The sequence below is a fragment of the Pleurodeles waltl genome, chromosome 5 (genome assembly GCF_031143425.1).
Source record: "Pleurodeles waltl isolate 20211129_DDA chromosome 5, aPleWal1.hap1.20221129, whole genome shotgun sequence".
NCBI classification, from domain to species: domain Eukaryota; kingdom Metazoa; phylum Chordata; class Amphibia; order Caudata; family Salamandridae; genus Pleurodeles; species Pleurodeles waltl.
This window is the reverse complement of record NC_090444.1, coordinates 798,416,655-798,438,876: the sequence shown is the minus strand read 5'-3', so window position 1 is coordinate 798,438,876 and position 22,222 is coordinate 798,416,655.

Sequence of the window (22,222 nt, the reverse complement as noted above, 5' to 3'; positions counted from 1 at the left end):
TAACACCTGTCCTGACCCAGGAGTTAAATTTTGACGCAAATCGGGCTGGGCATCATTTTCTGGCTCCGCCTCCTGGCCGTGAGCCATTTTTGCCCGAAAGCATAAATACGACGCACAGCCGTTTAAGCCATTTTTTGGACGGGAACGCCTACCTTGCATATAATTAACGCAAGGCGGGTTGCCGCATCCAAAAAATGACGCACACGGCGGAATTTTGTCGTCCGCGGGCTCGGGCGTCAAAGTTTAAATAAGGGGCAACGTTTGCTCTGATTGTGCGTCAAAATGTTTGATGCACAATCGGCGCAGACGGGGTATAATTATGCCCCTTAACCTCTAAATAGTGGAATATCTTCACTATTTCACATTCTTTGCTGTACATACATAGCCCATTGACATGGATGTTGTGTTCCACAATTCACACATATAATTGCCTTTCATTTTTTAAGATTGGCCTTAAACTTGTGTGAGTCAAGTTAAATTGTGAGGGAGCCTAGTTTTGTACACTACTCCCAGTTTATTTGATTAACAGAATACCATCCTCATACAATTCACATCCAGTCCATCAATATTGAGAATTTTTGTGCAAATGACTTGGTAGATCAGAAGAATACAAAGAAAATAGTAAGGAGGCTAGAGCACTCCCTTGATTTAGCCTATTTGCAGCCATGATTTTACAAGTACATTTGTTATGCTGACTATTAAAATGTGAATCCAGTTATAAGATTATTGAGTAAGTGTACTGGAATCCTGATAATGTACTAAGTGTATCAATTATAACAAGAGAAAAAACAAATTCAAAAGACAATACTCAACAAGCATCTGTAGTATGGCCAGGCATGAAGTTAAGCAAACATATATTTTGCACCCTCATTTGCTCAATCTATCTTGGAACCTTTGAACAAAGGTTTGAATCTCAATCAACCCTGAAGTAAAAGATCCAAAGTCACAGTCTCTGGGTATGAGCCACAGGTGAAAAAGACTAGGAGATGTACTTTCAGATTCAATGCAAACGAATCAAAATATGCAGACCCCAATGCAACATTACCTTTAGGAAAACCTTTCCTCCCAATTTCTAGTCACTCAAATTTCAATGTTGCTTGGAATTCCTGTCTGCCGCCGTCATTCTGGAAACAAAATTGACCTGACTTCTGATGCATATGTACAGGCAAAATGCCACAAATTGTGGAATATATGCTCATAGCTTCACTCTAGAATCTTCCATACAGTTATTATGCGGCACATCTTAAAAGTTTAGGCCATCTTCAAAAGGGCGCCATACAAGTGACAGAGTATATGTGACAGAGTGCACGGAGGGTCTGCAGCAGTTACACAACAAATCTGTCTCGGGGTAATGTGACATATCAACTGCGCAGTAGATAATTGAAATGTCCCTACTGTCAAATAACGTAGCTTGTATATACAACTGTCCAGATATTATGTAGTTAGAGAAATCTGCACAGTGACCATGATTGCATCATACTCTGCCCATCGTGAGGGAATAATCTGATGAAGTGAGAAACCATACACCACCATGCTGTGTTGGACAGAAGAATGCTTCCTCAGGGGATAACTAAGTCATCAAATAGTGCCCGCTAAATGTTGTCAACATGCAAAAATAACACAATAAACATGCCACACTAATCTAAGTAAATACAAAAAAAAAAACTGCACAAATTAAGGTGTCTGAGTTAACATACAAATAAGTAATCATGCCGAACTGTGTCACAAATGATGTATGAGGGTCATGAAGACAAGAATACAAGATTGCCAATGAGAACTCATCTTATAAGGGTGTGCATGATCATCACACTGCAGTCAGACCTAAAACTGTTTCCCCAATATCAAGTTTGGAAGTACTGTTAGTGACTTTGAAAACACACTTATCAACAGAAACACATTGGGATCCATATTAACTGTGATTGGTGGTTGCAACAAAGGGTAGACACTTTGCAAGGTAGCTCTGGGTTAGCTGCCAATCGTACAGCTCAGTTGGGATTTGTTTGTAGCATTGGACACAGATGTTATAGTATAAAAGAGATGTACACGGAATCCAAACCCACGATCAAGTACCATTCAACACATACTATTAAGGGTGTAACCAAATATTTTTTTAAAGCTAACGATAGATGAGGAAACTGAAGGAAAAATCTTACCTACCCTAATCTACCCTGACTACTCATTACCCACAACTGTCCCTAACTAACCTAAGCTACACTTACTTATCACATGTAACGAAACGTTCTAAACATCTACCCCCACCCCCCTTATGAGACGGGACACATTGAGGACAACACATACTAACCTAAACACATACTATACTATCCTAAACAAATATATTTTTTTTTGTAATGTTTTTTCTTTTTTGGGCATTTTTTTTTTTTTTTACACACAAGAACCCCAACATAGCCCCCCACCCACCCACCCACACATGTAATAAGTCAAAAAAGAAACAAGCAGGACCCCTTACCCCTCACCCACTAACACTGACTAAACTAACAGCCTATACTAACCTAACACTAAGCCCCCTAAGCCCACTAACTATAAGAACAAGGAAAGTGGAGGGAGGGGAGGGTATCATGTCCATCTATTCAACTGTCTAGAGGTTGGCCCTCCGGAGGGTCCTCTTTATATCCTTGACCTGCCGTTTAATGTGCTGCATGTCCCGGCTCAGGTGGCTCACCTTGCGCAGCACTTTGTCCATCTTGTGTTCAAGTCTATTGAAGGCTGCAGGGTCAACAGCTGGAGCAGTGGCAGTCTGGGTACCGGTGGAGGAGGTCTGTGTGGGCTGTCCTGCACCGGTGGCAATGCTGGGGCCAGGAAGTCCGGCAAATGTAGAATCAACAGAGGCAGCTGTGGGTAGGGCCACCTGGCTCTGATTGGTGGTTGTTTCTGTGGTGGCTGTGGTGGGGACAGTAGGCCCACCCTGTGGGAAGGCTCGCCATTCCCCGGAGGCACATTCATGGCGATATTGTGGGGCCATCCTCCGGAACCCCGACTCCACCAGCAGGATGTGCTGGTATCGCATGGCCCGACACTGAAATTCACGGACCTGGTCTGGAGTCATGTTAGCTGCTGTGAAGACAAATGCAGATATGCCACATTAGTAACTGCATTGTGTGAAACGGCACAGCAAGTTAATCAGACATTACATCTACTGTACTTCTAACAGCTCATATCACGATACAGAGCATCGAATGTCCCTGAGGGAGTACATGGCAGGCCAGACAACAAAGGTCACATCATACAAAGCACATTCATAACCCACAAGATGGGTAACAACTGGCCTTGACTTGCAATCTGAGTTCAGACAGTTAACATCTAAGAATCATGCTGCATATCCTCCACCAAGAGCTGGGCTACAAATGTCAGTGTACGGAAAGCAAAACTAAAGCCACATGGTCTGCAAGTTGTAAATGGACTGTCCAGTATGGTACCAAGTGCCAAACCTGAGTGTGTCTACTACTATGCAACCAAACCGTCACTTATTCACAGGTATGTGTAACATACTAGTAGCATCAATATTAGGTACCCCATTCACAAACCCATGGCCGTGTTTGAGGGGGGGCGGTGGATACACAACTATAATTTGCCAACAACATGTACACCGAGGAGTGTATAGGCTAATACACACATGTTTGTCTCTACAGACACACCACAGGTAAGGTCTATCTACAATTTGGAGTCAGCAAACCCTAGAGCACTCATAGGGTCAGACATGTCAGGAAAATCAGAACTTAGTACACAACATATACTTCCAGTGAGGCCTGACTTACATCAGACACAGAGTTGCTAGAACACCCATGATCATGAATTGCATGCACACCTAGGCCATTATACTCAGGTTCCACAGACTTGATGCACTACATGTGGAAGTACATGCTGCTAGGAGGTTTTACCTACTGTTGCAAACTTACGTAGGTAAATAGTGGAGCAGATGTCTATTGGGAAGCTATTAGCTCCACCAATCTTAGAGAATGTGGGTCTGACATGCTGACTAAATAGGGTCTGACTTCCATTGCGGCTCTTGGTGATACAATTGTCAGAGACATGACTATTCCCTGTACTCAGTGGGGCCTACAGGGATGTCCTACAGTCCCTACATGATACCATTGGATACGCATTGGCTAACTCAAAACATGTGAGAACTGCATTCCCACTCATGGAACAAGTGAAAAACTTGCCCAACGCATCACACCTTGCTATGCGTCCAACTCACACAAGTCCATAACCAGCATACACAACACATAACAGACATATCAACACTTACTGTAGTGGTCGGGGTCCTCAAATGTCACTACCTCTCCCACAGTGTATGGCGCCGGTCCACCTGTAAGGTATGGAAGGAAGAAATGTGCTCAAAATCTGTGCACAGTGCAACATTTTCAGTATCATTTACAATGTGTAGGCTGAATAAGGACAAGGCAGCCATTCAGACATGATGGTACTGCATCTGATATTTCACGGCCAACTTGTACATAGCATGGGTCTCCTGTGACAGTTACACACATATCTGCACACATACATTGGCCCTAACTATCATGTGGTTGCAAACTTGCCCCATAATTGGTAAGCACTAAAAAATATGGTGTGTAATCGTCTCATCATGTGCATCCAAGAGAAATATCCAACGCCTGGTTACTTGAGGACTGCATTACCAGTCAAACATGCCTTGTGGCCATGACACATTTAGTGCACATAGACCCAATGTACAGAGGGAGGGGCAGGGACTCCTGTAAGCCATTCTGTTGTTACAGTATAGTCAATTGATGTGGCCCAGCTATGGTGATTTGCACCAACCATGGAGATGTAAAGTCATGTGCATACACTTGGACTGCCATCCATATTTGGATTGTGGCTCAACCAATTCCAACAAACATCTTAAGATGTTAGCTGAGGGCACCTTACACCTTTTCACAATTTTTTCAAATCATTAACTGACATGTATCCAAAAAGATCAAGAAACACAATAATACCACACATTCATAGTACTTCGGTGAAAGCTTTCCTTCCACACTCACCAGACTAACATGAGACCAATGTTTGAGCCACTTTGCTATTATCAATTGACGTGAAGGCAGCACTCATTTTCAGCATCATGTAGTGATTCTAAAGTCAGTCTAGCAATTGCGTCAACATTGTTGGCCTTAATGTTGGTACATCTGTACTTCTCTGTCAATAATACCCTATATAGACATGATTGGCTCCTATTTTGTTAGCTGTGCTGACAAAAAGGCTGCACTAATTTCCTTCATGGTAAAGTTACCTGTAAGTTTGCTGAGCACGTGCTACCTGACAGCTAGCAATTGTGATCCTTGCCATAGTGCATCAATGATCCCCTTATATTTCCCCAAAATTACACACAGTCATCAAGTTAGCTGGCAGACATTGCACTAATCCACTGATGTCACTACAGAGCATTTAATTGTGCACAATAACAATAGTCGTACTCACCAACAGTGCCACCAATCATAATTCCCAGGTTGTCCAAGAGATCCTGCTCCCTGGTGATGAGGTCAGCCCACCGGTGCTTCAGCTGGTGGTCGCTCCTCTGGCTGGCATACACACGCTGCAGGCGATGCAGCACCTTTCCCCACCGGATTCTGCGCGCCTCTGTCGGGTACCCCTGTATGACCCTGCCTGGATCATGAGTGGCAAGAAATGTGTCACCAGCCAGATGAAGCCCCCCAACTCCTCTTCCCCCATCCTGCCAAGACGTGGCCTACCAGACATACTTATAATTGAAGAGAAGGAATAGGGGTAAAGGAAATAGAAAGGGGAAATAGGTGAAAGTAGGGGTAAAAAGACAGAAAAAAAGTAAACCTAAACACTAAAAGAGCCCAACTATCCCCAAACTAACACTACCCACAACAGACTCCCACAAACAAGAAATACACAAGATAAATGGACAAATGTGGACAAAACACAGTACTACAGTATACACAAACACTATTTTTTTCACAAAAGGACTTTACAGATAGCACACAGGGCAAATACAGCACAAAATCTCAGGTCAACACTCTCTACACAGCCACACAGTCTAGAAGGATCATAGGCTGCAAAGTGAAAGTGAAAGTACACCCACTGTACATGATCTGTAAACAGGATATCCTATTACATCACTTCCTGTATGAAAAGTCCCGCCTTTTTCGCATTATGCGTCATTTTTTGTTGCACAAAACTGTATTTGCGTCATTTTTTTTGACACACAGACGTGAATATTAATCCACATCCACATAATGATTCATGGACTGTACAAATATCTGTATGCGGGCTAAATTTCACTCCTGTGCGTCCAAAAAAATGACGCAAATACAATTTTGGTCAACAAAAAATGACGTACACCGCTGGTTTGGGGCATTTTTACTTCTTTTTAGGTTATTTTACATTTGGAACACATCAGAGATTGGCTAATTGAAGACAGTATGGTGTTGATGGTATATGTTCACATTTGTGACATCATACTGCAGCGGAACATCATCCACTACACCCTTCTCAGTATGTTTACAGTTGGCTGACGTCATAGATGGTCAGAAGTGTGCCCTACATATATGTGTGGCACAAATTGTGCATGTTTACCATAAGGAGAGGATAACAATGTGACGCACATATGTACAATACCTAATTGCCTTTGGCTCAAAGTGTGTGCTTTGACAACTAATTTGTTGGTTGACCAAGTGTGTGTGTACATCACATGAAGCATTATTGTACATTTGGTTGTATGAATGTGACGTCCATGTGTCCAACCCTAAGATGCAAGTAAAAATTGGAATGAGCAAGGGCATGTGTTAGTCATACATGTAACAACACCCGCAAAGTATACTTCCAAGTTTTAGGGTCACTTAGACACCACATGTGACATAGCATGCACCAGATGGATGGCAGACGCATGTTCATGTCAAAGGTCCATAATTTCTACATCCTATGTCCTAGAGTATTGGTAACAGCTTCCTAGGCACTAGTTGATGAAACCCACAGTGAGTCATATACATGCATTGAGGAAGTGGGTACCATGTTGTTTGCACAGACAGACAAGGGTCAATCTCATATGTATGATGACACCACAGTTGAAGCCAATGAAGTAAGCCCCAACTATCAAGTGGCTGTGGTGGACCAGCATACAAGACAGCACGTGTCCACATATTTCCAGTGATCAATTGCACATAGGTGTCTTGTTCATGTGTGTGGTCGAATGATGATCCTGTAGATTGTTTGGGGTGTAATTTGTCACAGTTCGGACCAGGACTCATCATGAGTCAGAGGCAGCTATTCCTGTAACTACTGAGTATCCTTTGTTGATCAATGTGAGTAAAGTAGATGTGGACATGTGAACCAACATGTGGATGGTCCCACCCTGTCACTAAAGATGTGTAATGAGACAGTCAACAGGGCAACCTTGGTGTGCTGAGTGAGATAATGTCTCAATTGTCATGTTCCGGCAGGTGTCATTAAAACATTTGTACACAGGTTGGCCTCTGCACTTCCCACTGCATCTGGGAACATCATAGCCTCTGTGCTGTTTATTCTCGCAGCTATTCATCACACATGGCCCATCACTATGTTGTGCGCACAGTGATGCTGTGTGTGAACTGTCATGGTTCTGACATTTGTGTATTAGTCATGTACATTATCAGAGGTTGCTGGTTGTCCTGAAGCCCCATACCCATTCCCTTCCTATGACCCTGGGACACTGTCACACTTGTCATTCATGCATATATGCAACCTAGACAAGGGATTTAACTCAAATGGTACAGTTAAAAGGCAGATGATGCTATACAATGTATTTGTGTATGCATGGAAGAAGCCCATGCCCAATGCCCCCTGATGAATGAGAGGTTTGCTAACGCAAGTGTGGTACATATGTAGACACAGGGATACTTTAGGGTGACGCACAGACAGTTGCCAGTCAGGCTGACAGAATGCAAGATGATTCAGGAGCCAGCTACTGGACAAGTTACATAATCAGTGGTCTGACTGAGACTGTTTGGAGGACAAACTGGACAGTTGACATGTCAATCTGTGTACGTCCTGTGTTTTTGAAGGTGACAAATGAACCCAAGGGCTGTGTTACACAGCTTAATTACTTTCAATGGTTGACGGTGTATTTGACATAATGGCGACTCCTATGCTGTTCCAGGCATCATCAGGGGCAGTGCTTTTTGTAATGGGTGGTGTGCATGGAGGTGATCACAGGTGTGGGCTGCATCTGTTTCTCACCAGTCCTGTAGGTGAGACCTGCATTCTAAGGGCCAACAGACATTTTCACAAGGGGAAGCAATCTACATGTGCTAACACGGCTTTGAAACTAGAAGACAGTGTATAAATTGACCTGACGTCCATGCAGTCAGATGTTCTATGACAATGGCATACCTTAGGAAAGGGTGTAGCACACTGGTTTGCTAATGTTGGTCTGTGTGTGTAGAGGAGGTATTATGAGGGTACACATCTTAGTATTCCAGGGATCTCTTCCGACAGGTGGGTTGTGACCAGGTGCACGGGTGTGTCAGGAGTTAGGAAATAGGCTGACATGTGCATGGAATGTCATGTGCGCAATGCAAGTCATATGTGTGGCACTTGTGCTGTCTATGTTCTGCTTCTATGGAACTCTAGTCACAGATATTCCTTGCAAATATTGGATGCAGTTTGACTAACTGCTGTCAAGGGTCTTGTCAGACATTCCTGTTAGTGATGCCAAAACACATTGACTGCCTCATGTATGAGGCTTGTTTTCCCTTTATTGAGTGATGGTGTCAGAGTTGTGTGCCATATGCTGTGTTGGACCTTGCTTTCAACATGTATGTGTGAAATAGTTGTGGTCCTCTGCTATAGGCCTTCAAAGTAAATATGTACATGATATATGTCATTAAGAGTGTGTGTGTATGTGACCATTGTATGTTAGGCATCACATAAGCTCTGGGATGCTCCGTGTCCTACTCAGTATCTCAGCAATGCTCCATGAGGCAACACTCTTATTCTGATAAGTAGAGATGAAGGTGTGTAAAAAGGAATAGCCAGACCATGATATGGTGATTATAATAGGTGTTTATTTAAATTAGTTAACTAAAGTGGTGAAGGTGATCATATTCAGAAGAAATTATTTACAATCTGCTGCCGCCTGCGTATACCAGCAGCTGTGTTCTGTAGTTCCCCCTCCTGTTGCAGGCCAGCATCCTCCTCTTCCTCCTCTTCAGGCATGTGTGGCTCTGGTTCCAGGAGGGGAATGTTTCTTCTGATGTAAATGTTGTGCAATATTGCACATGTGAGGATGATCCTACAGACCATCTCGGGGGAATATAGGAGGCTACCACCAGTGATGTCGAGGCAGCAGAACCTTGACTTGAGGATGCCGAAGGTCCTCTCGACAATGCTGCATGTCCTCCTATGGGCCTCGTTGTTTGCACGCTCTGCAGCTGTACTCGGGTTGCCAAATGGTGTCATAATCCATGGCTGGATGCCATACCCCTGATCAGCTGCAAGAGAAAATGAATGGGATCATGTTGATGTGAATGGCACTGTTGAAAAGACCTTTAAAGGCAGTAGTTGTCTTGTGTTGTCTGTGGCTCTTTTGTGTACTAATGTGACATCCTGTACTTGTAGGCTATACCATCTGCATTGTGTTGTTTACTTGGCTGAACAAGGGTTTGTCTGCTAACCGTTTGTCAGCAGTATGTTTTGGGATTTGCAGTACAGTGTGCCCTCCCTAGCATTGTGACTTGTGATACAGGTGTCCGTGTGTCTTCACTGGGGGTGAGATGATAGTTCCATGCACAGTTAAAATTGAAAGTGTTGTTAACACGTTCATATCAAAGTACCCTGGACATCCATACCTTTAGACTTAGGCAATGTATTAATGTAAAGGTCATTGGGACACTTACAATTTGCAAGGTGACATTTAGGCAGCCACACTCATTGACGTCTTAACATTAGGCTGTACAGTAAATTCAGTAGATCAGAAGAATACAAAGAAAATAGTAAGGAGGCTAGAGCACTCCCTTGATTTAGCCTATTTGCAGCCATGATTTTACAAGTACATTTGTTATGCTGACTATTAAAATGTGAATCCAGTTATAAGATTATTGAGTAAGTGTACTGGAATCCTGATAATGTACTAAGTGTATCAATTATAACAAGAGAAAAAACAAATTCAAAAGACAATACTCAACAAGCATCTGTAGTATGGCCAGGCATGAAGTTAAGCAAACATATATTTTGCACCCTCATTTGCTCAATCTATCTTGGAACCTTTGAACAAAGGTTTGAATCTCAATCAACCCTGAAATAAAAGATCCAAAGTCACAGTCTCTGGGTATGAGCCACAGGTGAAAAAGACTAGGAGATGTACTTTCAGATTCAATGCAAACGAATCAAAATATGCAGACCCCAATGCAACATTACCTTTAGGAAAACCTTTCCTCCCAATTTCTAGTCACTCAAATTTCAATGTTGCTTGGAATTCCTGTCTGCCGCCGTCATTCTGGAAACAAAATTGACCTGACTTCTGATGCATATGTACAGGCAAAATGCCACAAATTGTGGAATATATGCTCATAGCTTCACTCTAGAATCTTCCATACTGTTATTATGCGGCACATCTTAAAAGTTTAGGCCATCTTCAAAAGGGCGCCATACAAGTGACAGAGTATATGTGACAGAGTGCACGGAGGGTCTGCAGCAGCGGCTGTGGCAATAATGTATATCTTCTTCTTCAGCAGCGAACCTCCAAGTCATCCAGTGTTACCACTCACCTCTATATGAGTGTGTATGGGTGCATGCCATCTAGTGAGGGTACTGCTAATAACATGAACAAATTGTTCAAGTTGATGAAACGGTGCTGCCCAAGGGCATAATCCTGGGTGGAGAGATTGGATAGCTGCTAATGTGGGTCCTTCTCATAGACTGACTTTTACTTAATGAGAACCTCGTTTAGCTGTCCATGGGTATTTGAAATGTGCAGTAGTTAGTTGTGAGTTAATATTAAACTATGTTTTCTTTATAAGAAAACGCACTGATTGTAAAGTTATATTATTGTCTGCTATTGCACTACTCTGGGTTCTGAGTCCGTAACCCCCTACCTCCCAGAGTAAGCTTTGGGCTGCTCTGCTTAGCTACTCTGGGGGTCAAGTGCTACATGGATACGTTTGGCATTCAGTGTTTGTTCCAAGATTAAGTTGGCTCCTAGAGTGGGAACAGAATCAACTTCCAATGTATTGATGGTTTATCTTATGAGCTACCTGCCATCTGTTTGACATTAACAAGATCCTGTTGAAAGTGGTTAAATCTCTGTCAGCACACTGTGGTTGGTCATTTATCCACATCCTAGACACCTGGGCCCTGATTAATACTTTTTGGTGCAAAACTGCACTAACGCTGTTTTGCACCAAAATGTTTAGCACCGGCTTGCACAATATTTATGGAATGGTGCAAGCCGGTGCAAAGGGTAAGCTAGCGTAAAAAATATGACATTAGTTGGGTGAGGCTGGTGGTATGGAAGAAGGGGGTTTTGAACCAAAAAATGATGCTAGGCAGGCTAGAATAAACAAAAAATGAATCTAGCCTGCCTAGAGTCATTTTCTGATGCAAAACCATCCATACCACATGACTCTTGTCTTAGAAAACCCAGGTGTCATGCCCACCACCCCAGTGGCCAGCACATGGGACCAGGATCCCCTGGGCACAGCTATTGAACCCGGTGCCATGTAGGGGGGCCTATTTCAGGGCCCCCAATGTCACTTTAAAAAATAAAACAAATTACTTACCTGTACTTACCTATACTTACGTGGGATGTGGTCCCCCATCCTCTGCTGTCCCTCTTGTGTGGGTGAGGGTGTCCCTAGGGCATGAGGAGGGCACCTGTGGGCTTATTCCATTGTGTTCCACCACGGAAATAGGCCCACAGGTCCCCTAACGCCTGCCCTGATCCAGGCATTAAAAAATGGTGCAAAGCAAGCTTTGCATCATTTTTTGACCCCTTCTCCTGCTGTGCGTGATTTTTGCACGGAGGATAAATAAGGCACCATTCATTTTTCACCCAGGAACGCCTACCTTGCATCTCATTGACACAAGATAGTTTTACGCAGGCAAAATATGACTTTAACTTCAATATTTTCACGCTGGACATGTCTAGCGCCAAAATATAAATATGGAGGTAAGTTTGCACTGGATTTGTGTAAAAGAAATTACACAAATCTGGCTCAAACAGAGTATAAATATGCTCCCTGGAGTTTAGAACAAGCTCAGCGGAGTGCAGCTGGACATCAGAAATGACCTTAAAGTGAGAGGTCCTGTAGGAAATGAACACCATGGAGGCAGGAGGTGGAAAGCACCCATCTGTGTTCTAAATAGTGATTAGAGCAGAGGGTGTTGACTGTGCAACAACAGTGATATCCCCAGAAGTAGAGGTGGGCAGAACTCACGGAATTTGACTCACCTGAATTCTGCAGAGTAACCCAAAAACTCTGCAATATTCTGTTGTGGTCCTCCAATGGGCGGAAATAGGCACAATGTGCTGTTTTAGCTTTGATTTAGCACTAGTAGTTCCTTCCACACTAAACAAAATCAGCATGATTGGCAGCACATGGTGCGCCAGAAGGTGCGGTTACACAAGTTGATTTTGCCGGCTCTCGTGTAGCCCTTCTACTTGAGCAGCAGCCTTCTAACCGCAAACGGTTGTGACTGCTCGTGACCTCCAGCATTAGACAAATCTCATAGGATCACCTCCTAGTGACAGGAAACCACTCTAGGGGATGCTAAATCTTTCTTGTGATCACCAGCTTACCATTCTTGTGCTGCATGTCATAAAAAATTCTGCCATGTGGCAACTGGCAGAATTTGGCCGGAATTGCCAAAATTCTTAATCTGCTGCAGTTGAAATTGAATTTTTTGCCCACCCCTACCTAGAAATATGCAAAGTAAAACAGAAAAGTAAAACACTGTCCACTCCATGTCCCAGGAGAAGTGAACACCTTGCACCAACGCTCTGGTGGTACACGATTAAGATTGTGCCTGCTACACATTGAGCTGTTAGGACCAGGCCTGTTATTGCACAGAATGGAGGCAGGATTGATAGTGGAAAACCTGCATAGACTCACTGAAGTTGAAATCCCACCCAATGCGTGTGGGCTTCTTGGACATGATTCTACAGTGATTCATGTACTACTACACCAACTGCCACCAACCCATACAGATAGGAACTACAAAATTCCATCTCCTTGGTACCACTAGGTGTCCTACATTCCGAATCATATTCAACCTCTTCATGGAACCCCTCGGATCCCTACTTACCATCATCAACATCAAGATGTACTAATCCAAAAACAATACTTTACTAGACATCAAAATCTCCTCAACCAGTGATATTCAGTTACTTAAATTCTGCCTTGAGTTAATTCAGACATGATGTGAATTACCATTCCAAACTCACCTTTTTCACCAATAGCTCTTAACATATCAAGAATTAAGGCTGGCACTCCAACATGAATTTAAATGGCTTCATCTTCTTAGTTGGCAGACAATGTGCAATCCATTGGATTGACCCTCCACACAAAATAACATTCAAAGGACTCGTCACCAGAAGACTAAGATAGCCAGGGACAACCTCTCTGTCCTGAAGAAAGTGAAACCCTTTCTTCCAAAAAACATTTTCAAAATAAGAGGCCAAGCATGGTCGTTTTTAACATAGATGCAGGCAATGCTCTGCTCAGTGCCCTCCCTCACACAACCCTGGCATCCATAAATGACATCATGCAGCATGCCTTATCAAGGATCTGTAGAAGTTTCACCATATCACTCCCACAGTGGGTGGATTAAAGCAGCCAGCATCGTATTCAAGACCAATTCCATCACCTAAAAGGCTATCATAAACAATACCTTCACATACCTGCTCGAACACGTTAATAATAATAAATTCTAGTAGTCAGCAATGCACCAGGAGGGGACACTGCCAAACATGAGTTTAAAAGATGCAAGAAGTAAAAAGTCTTAAAACAGGCCTTCTCCACCTTTGACCTGGGAATCTCGAACAATATTCCAATTGACATCAGACTTTCTCCCAACATTCTTTAATTCAGGAATAAGAACACTTCCTTCAAGGAGAAATACCCCCGACACTAGAACTTAGCTATTAATTGTAGATTAGCCCCAGTTTTTAAAACTACAAGTACAGCATATCTATCCATAGGTTTTTAAAATAATATGCAGAGTTGTGAGCATTTAGGCTTGGCAGCTTCACACACCATTCATTTTCACTGTGCAAAATAAACACATTTGAGTACTCTGTGAGATCAGATCTTTCCAATTACAAAAAAGCCAGAAATGAACTCCAAATTGAGAAGCAGACGTATTTGGAGTACATTTTTAATTGTAAAAAACAATATTGGGAAAAGTGTTGAAATCAAAAGATATATTTTTTCCTAAATACTTTCTAGAGTGTGTAAACTACTTTGAGACACACATTTGATGCAGATGGGACCACAATGCTAAACAGTGATTCTGCATTTGGAAACAGTGCTTTCATAGGTCAATGATCAGTGGTTAAAAAATACACCCTTATGCTGAGCAGAGATTTGTGAGATTCAGGAGTCACAGAGACACGCTTAAATGGCATTAGGAAGAATGGTGGTTAGAACAATGACATCTGGATCCTTATTAAGCATTGTGCATTGTGCTCTGGGGTGCAACATGCATGTGTGTGCACTTTGTGAACCCCTGGGGAACTATGGTATTACAAAAGGAGCTGCAGACACATATGTGCCCCTCTTCTGTAATACTGATAGTACTGACACACAGGTAGCACCAAGGATATCTTAAGATGCTTTTCCCTTTTTTTGGTGCCTCATCAGGGCCTCATAATATGAGCATGGACGCTTTCCTGTCACATGTAGTCAGCATTATCAATAATGAAATTGAGCCTGCAGAATGCCACCTTTCTGTTTCTTCCCAACACTCTCCTCCCCCCAGGTGTTATAAATGGTGAGGTAATCAGCCCTTCCAAAAATAGTGCAGGCCCACAAGTTTTATCCATTTCGGATTCCTTCCAAGAAAGACAAAGTCAGACACAGTCTAATATAGAGATTTCTGCACCCCACAGCTCTTCCTTTCTTCCACCCACTTGGAGTTCTGATAGTCACCCCGACGCTCGCGAAGGAAGCTGTGGAGGGGAAGAGAAAGAGACAAGAGCCTGCTAGGAAATCTAAATGCCAAAAGGTTAATATTATCCGGCCCCCTAAGCAGAATGCTCCACCGAAAATAAATTGGATCGTTCTGGATTTTTGCCAGGAAACCTTTAAAGAAATGATAAATGCTGCCTCTGATTAAAAATTAAGGCCAATTTTGGAGCGTTTGGGATTGATTGAGTTAGAATTTAAGAAGCTCAACGAGCAGATGTTTACTCGAGGGAGGTTTTGCTTATTCGTGATTTGTCTCCCAAATGATATTCGGCCTCATATTCCTCCAGAGTGACCCCTTATATCATCATTTTGGAAAATTTCCCAACCCTCTCTTCGTTTAATTTAGAATCACGTGCATCTCTTCTAAATAAGGCATTATGTTGGATACCAAAGCATTCTGTCTGGTTAATGATTTTTTCAGACATTATTTCTACTCGGAGGGTCTCTTAGATTGCATCATCACGCACATAGTGAGCAGAAAAACATCAGCAAAGGAGTGAAAGATGTGACCCTGTGTACATATAGTAACCCCTCCCACGGGATAAAAGGTATTTAGTTTCAGCACAAAGCGAGCAGAGGCACAGTAAATACCAATGTTGGGGCCCGCACTCACACAGTGAAAGCAAGGTAATAATGAACGCATCATCAAAAACACCACAAAACATATTTCAACAACCACCAGTCTCCGATTCACACTTCAAGAAATACATCCTTCTGTAAACACTATCCTAATGCAAGCAGTCACACTGCTACATTGTATTTATATTTCTTCATGAGAACATGTTCTCTTTAACTCTGCTGTTTATGGTCATGGAGAGAAGTGATCCTCTTCCAACCCTCTGTTTACTGAAGAAACACTTAAGCATTTCGGCTGCAAAAATAAAAACCACTGGCAGTGCCAATAGCTTGGTGCCTGTGGTAATGCGGTTATGTATTTGCATTGAGGTTATTCTAAAATTGTTTGTAATGTAATAAAAGAGAAATATGCACATACTCAATCAAGCAGCCAAAACACAGATCGGCAAGATCATGCATATTTGAGATAAATCTCGCACATGCACATTTTCACAAATAAACAGCTATGCAGAGACCAGGCTCACAAAACAGAATACCATGCAGACAAATAGCTGGTTATGCATATACAGTGATAAACACAGACTATAATTTACTGCCTATTCAATGAGTACATAAACCAATGAGTAAATCCAATTATGAAAAAAACACAAAATACAGAGCACCATACATTTCACTAAAGGAATAAAAAAAAAAGCATAGGCATGAATAATGATCTCACGTACTTGCCAGGCGATCCCCTACACCTGCACTTGCTCAGAGTGCCGCCTAAAAGCAGTGCCCCCTCCTCAAATCCTGTCTGTCTTCCTGGATCTATAATTCAGTTGGATTAGGCTGTAACAATGAAGGGCAAGGAGGCTGCTGCCACTTACATTCTGGGAGGTAGGAGCTGAGCAGCGACAGTGGTAAATTCTCCTGGTCCCAAGGCTCAGTAGAGCCAGAGGCTCAACTGCGCAGCTGCTTATATCACAGCCATGGCAGAGGAGGGTCTCTGGAGTGGTGCAACTAGTATTAGGTCACTGTCTGCTGTTGGTAGAACCCCGTTCCAGCTTAAGCGGCTGGCTAGGGCTGGGTGCGGCTTGTGGTCAGGTGAGCTCCCTCCCCTCTTAAGGCCTCACATGCTGTACATCCAACTTGGAACCTTCAATCTCCTAGCATACATCGCAAGAAAGGAAGAAGGTGTGACTAGGGACTAGGGACCAGCAGCCTGCATGCTCACTGCTCAGCCACGGAGTCAACTGTAGTAATGGGTTGCTCTAAATGCAGGGTTTAGAATGTTATGTAGGAATGTTCTAAAGGATAATACTCCGGTGGCAGTTGGAGCAGAGGCTTGGACCGGACGTTTCATGGTGTACGGGGCTTACTTTGTACATGAATAAATACTTGGAAATTAACTGGCTTAAGATTGGAAATACATCTATAAATTAGTTAACTTACTACAACTCACTTCAAACCAACACAACAATGCCTAATAGCTGCTGCAGGGTATCAACCACTCACAGTAACTCAGGATGTACTATTAAAGGCTTCAGTGCCACAGAAGAAAGGCAATTAAGGGGAAACCATGCTTGTACGTTCACAGCTCAAACATAAGTAGTCCATCAAATCTGCACACCGAGGGCTGGTGGGAACGTGGTGGTAGACCCCTGAACCGGAGATGAAAAAGTTCAAATCCATTGAGAGGAAACTTTCAAAAACATTATGGTGGTCATTACAAGCCTGGCGGACGGTGTTAAAGCGGCGGCGGTAAAAAATTGCAATTACCACCGTGGCGGAAACCACCAAAAAGACAGCCTCTTTAACACTCAGACTGCCACGGCGGTACAAACAAACAGCGCGGCGGTCACCGCCAACAGACAGGCGGGAGACAATGTACCGCCCACACTATTATGACAGGCCAATCCGTCACCTTTTTCCGGGCGGATTCACCGCGGATAAAAAGGCTTCAGTGCCACAGAAGAAAGGCAATTAAGGGGAAACCATGCTTGTACGTTCACAGCTCAAACATAAGTAGTCCATCAAATCTGCACACCGAGGGCTGGTGGGAACGTGGTGGTAGATCCCTGAACCGGAGATGAAAAAGTTCAAATCCATTGAGAGGAAACTTTCCAAAACATTATGGTGGTCATTACAAGCCTGGCGGACGGTGTTAAAGCGGCGGCGGTAAAAAAATTGCAATTACCACCGTGGCGGAAACCACCAACAAAGACAGCCACTTTAACACTCAGACCGTCACGGCGGTACAAACAAACAGCGCGGCGGTCACCGCCAACAGACAGGCAGGAGACAATGTACCGCCCACACTATTATGACAGGCCAATCCGTCACCTTTTCATGGGCGGATTCACGGCGGATAAAAACACGGCGGAAACAGGAATTTTGAAGGGAAAACTCTCACCTCTACACACTCCACGAGGAACGAGGTCACCATGGAACCGGAATTCCAAATTCTCCCTGCGATAGTCTTCCTGCTCCTCTACAAGGAGCACGAACGCCGGCGGCGAAGACCACGGTGAGTACAGCACCTACAACACAGGGGAGGGGGGAGGCAAAAACAGGGACACACACACGCAACACCCCCACCCTCACCCACCACAACACACATACTAATGCATATCAATACATCACAGTTACACCCCCCAAACACCCCGGAAGAATGCAAAGACCAAAGAAAATGAGTGTAACCATCAGAATATATTAAAATCAAGTAGGCAGAAATATATATATATATACACAAAGTACAAAATAAATACCAGGCATAGTAGTCCAGGTACTGCACAAAGAAAGTCCGTGGAACACTGGGACCACACGGTATGGGCGAGGCCCACACAAGATCCCCGATCATGATGGAGAGAACACTGCAGGGGCATCAGACAGCAAGAAAACAGGCACCTCAGGGGGAGGGAAAGGTGGGCACCTCAGCCTCCTGAGTGCACAATTCCAAATGCACGAGGGGGCCACATACCCACTGTTCAATCCTGGGGAGTGCAAAGCCACAGTCTCTCAAGTCTCTACAGTGGGTGGCTTGCCCACTGTTCAATCCTGGGGAGTGCAAAGCCACAGTCTCTCAAGTGGATGACAGTCTCCACTGGTTCTGGAGGGGGACTGGTGCCCAGAGTGCTTCATCCTGTGAAGGACAGAGGTAGTGGATGGATCTCTCCACTGGTTCTGGAGGGGGACTGGTGCCCAGAGTGCTTCATCCTGTTAAGGACAGAGGTAGTGGATGGATCTCTCCACTGGTTCTGGAGGGGGACTGGTGCCCAGAGTGCTTCATCCTGTGAAGGACAGAGGTAGTGGATGGATCTCTCTACTGGTTCTGGAGGGGGACTGGTGCCCAGAGTGCTTCATCCTGTGAAGGACAGAGGTAGTGGATGGATCTCTCCACTGGTTCTGGAGGGGGACTGGTGCCCAGAGTGCTTCATCCTGTTAAGGACAGAGGTAGTGGATGGATCTCTCCACTGGTTCTGGAGGGGGACTGGTGCCCAGAGTGCATCACTCACCCCGTGACAGACCCAGTTGCGTCAGTGCCCCTGCCGCTCATGGGCTAGCGGTGCTTGAGATGGCGATGCCCTGTGCAGCGGTGCTTGAGATGGCGGTGCCCTGTGCAGCGGTGCTTGAGATGGCGGTGCCCTTTTCAGCGGTGCTTGAGATGGCGGTGCCCTGTTCAGCGGTGCTTCAGATGGCGGTCTACATTGCAGGGTCTCAGCTGCTGGCCGTCCTTCATGGCCCAGCGGGGCTTGTGCTGGCGGTCCTTCATGGCCCAGTGTGGCTTGTGCTGACGGTCCTTCATGGCCCAGAGGGGCTTGTGCTGGCAGTCCTTCATGGCCCAGCGGGGCTTGTGCTGGTGGTCCTTCATTGCCCAGTTGGGCTTGGGCTGGCGGTCCTTCATGGCCCAGCAGGGCTGGTGCTGGTGGTGGCCTCCTGGGCAGCTGGGCTGGGGCTGGCGGTGGCATCCTGGGTAGCTGGGCTGGGGCTGGCGGTGGCCTCCTTGGCAGCTGGGCTGGAGCTGGTGGTGGCCTCCTGGGCAGCTGGGCTGGGGCTGGCGGTGGCATCCTGGGCAGCTGGGCTGGGGCTAGCGGTGGCCTCCTGGGCAGCGGGGATGATGGCGGTCTTCTCCGCTGTGCTGCTCTTCCCAGACTTGCTGGGTTTCTTGTGGCCCTTCCCCACCTTGGAAGGTGTCACAGCTGACTCCACACTCCCAACGGGACCCCTGGGAGCGGCTTTGGTGGCTGGAGTCTTCCCCCTCTCCCGCCGGGCACATGCCAACTTCTGATGCTTCACAGGTGGGGGACTGTCTGTGCTGTGGCTCTGTGCCACACTGGCTGTCCTGGTGGCCGGTGCATTCCACATACCGGTGACTACAGGCACCACTGGTCCCAGAGATGTTGTGGCTGAGGTGCTACTTCGGGACCTATGAGATGGACGGGGTGGGGGAGGTGTGGGAAAAAGGTCAAGGGTGGACAGGAAAAGTTTTTTGGACACATTGGGACGGGTAGCTGGAGGGGGTTTGGGAGTGGAGGAAGAGGTGGTGGTAGTAGGAGGTGTACGTTTGGTGATTTTGGGTGAAGGTGCATGCGCTGGAGGCTGTCGTGATGTGGATGGCTGTTGGGTGGTTGTGTGCCTGCGTTTGTGTATCTTGGGAGGGGGCGTCACAGACACACTGGGAGAGGACACAGGGGACGTGGGAATGGTAGTGGGGGTGGTGACTGCACGGGAGCGGGGTGTGCTGGTGGGTGTGCTGGTGAGGGACGTAGTGGCTGTAGAGGTAGTGCATGCAGGTGCAAGTGTAGATGAGACTGGGAGGGAGGAGGGAGACGACAAGGAGGGGGACACAGTGGAGGCAGTGGATGTTGGTGTGTCTGCATGTGTGTGTTGCTTGCATGAGTGCCTGTGTGATGTGTGGTGCTTATGTTTGCCTGAGCTTCCCTTGTGTGTTGAGGTGTCTGCAGGCTGGTCTGATGGTGTGCTTGGGATAGGCAGAGGTACAGGGGATTGGGTCGGGGTGGAGGAAGTTGGAGGGGGGAGGCTAGAGACGGGGACAATGGCTGCCATCAGTGCTGAGGCCAGAGTCTGAAAAGCTCGGTGAAGGGCCGCCTGACCACAATGAATACCCTCCAGGAATGCATTTGTTTGTTGCAACTGCCATTCTGCACCCAGGATGGCATTCAAAAGGGTAGACTGCCCAACAGTGAGGGACCTGAGGAGGTCAATGGCCTCCTCACTGAGGACAGCAGGGGTGACTGGGGCAGGGCCTGAGGTGCCTGGGGCGAAGGTGATGCCCACCCTCCTGGGTGAGCGGGCACGGGGCAAAGCCTGAGGGGCTGCTGGGAGGGCGGTGCTGGTAGGGGTGGGGTGGCGGCTGTACCTTTAGATGCGGGGGGCACAGATGTTGCCGCCAACACAAGGGAGCTCCCATCAGGGGACAAGTCTGTGTTGCAGGTCTCAGCTCCTGTCCCCGCCGCGGAGCTCCCCTCGCCCTCCGTCACACTGGTGAATTCAGACTCCGTAGTGTCGCCCTCCATGCCCATGTGGGATGCAGCTCCCTCGTGCTCCGGTGCCACTGCTCCTCTGCCTGATGATGCTAATGCACACAAGAACAGGGAGACCCCAAAAAGGGGGGGGAAACAGAAGAAAGACATGTTGAGTGCATGGATTACCGCTACCATTGGCGGACACTACAGACACAGAAGCCCCCTGCACTACGCCGTGCTCTTGGGCTCCACTGTTCAATTCCTGGGAAATGGCCTACAAGCCTATGGACGACATCTGCACACATAGATGACACAGGGGCATGAATAGCTGTACTTGGCACTCTACAGAGGTGGGGTTGGGTGCCACATGGCCTGCCTTACGGAGGGGCCTTGCCTACGGAACTCGCCATGGCCTAGGGAAACCCACAGCCCTCCTCCCCCACCCAGATACCTCCACTGCGCGCAAAGTCAGCAGAATGAGAGTGTACTCACCCCCTTGTGTCTGCTGTGATTCCCTCAAGCACCCATCCAACTCCGGGTAGGCCACCGCCAGGATCCTGAACATCATGGGGGTCATGGTGCGACGGGCACCCCTCCCATGTTGGGAGGCCATCCCCAGCTGAGCCTCTGCCGTCTTCTTACTCCAGTGGCAAATGTCCTCCCATCTTTTCCGGCAGTGGGTGCTCCGTCTGTGGTAGACCCCCAGGGCCCGGACGTCCTTGACGATGGCACGCCAAATATCTTTCTTCTGGTGGGCGCTGACCTACATGAAATGTACAGGGGAAAAAGAGAAGTCATTACCAACTGCACCATCAAAGTGATTGGCCCCCATCCCTACCCTTGCCAAGTGGCACATGCATTCACCGTCTTTCATGCATGCAGCACTCTGCCCCCTTCCTTCTTACATCCAGCCCTCTCCACACAGGCATAGCCCATACAACATGTTCCCTGTGTACTTACCTGTTTATCTGGAGGACCGTAGAGTAGCTGGTACTGGGGGAGGACCCCGTCCACGAG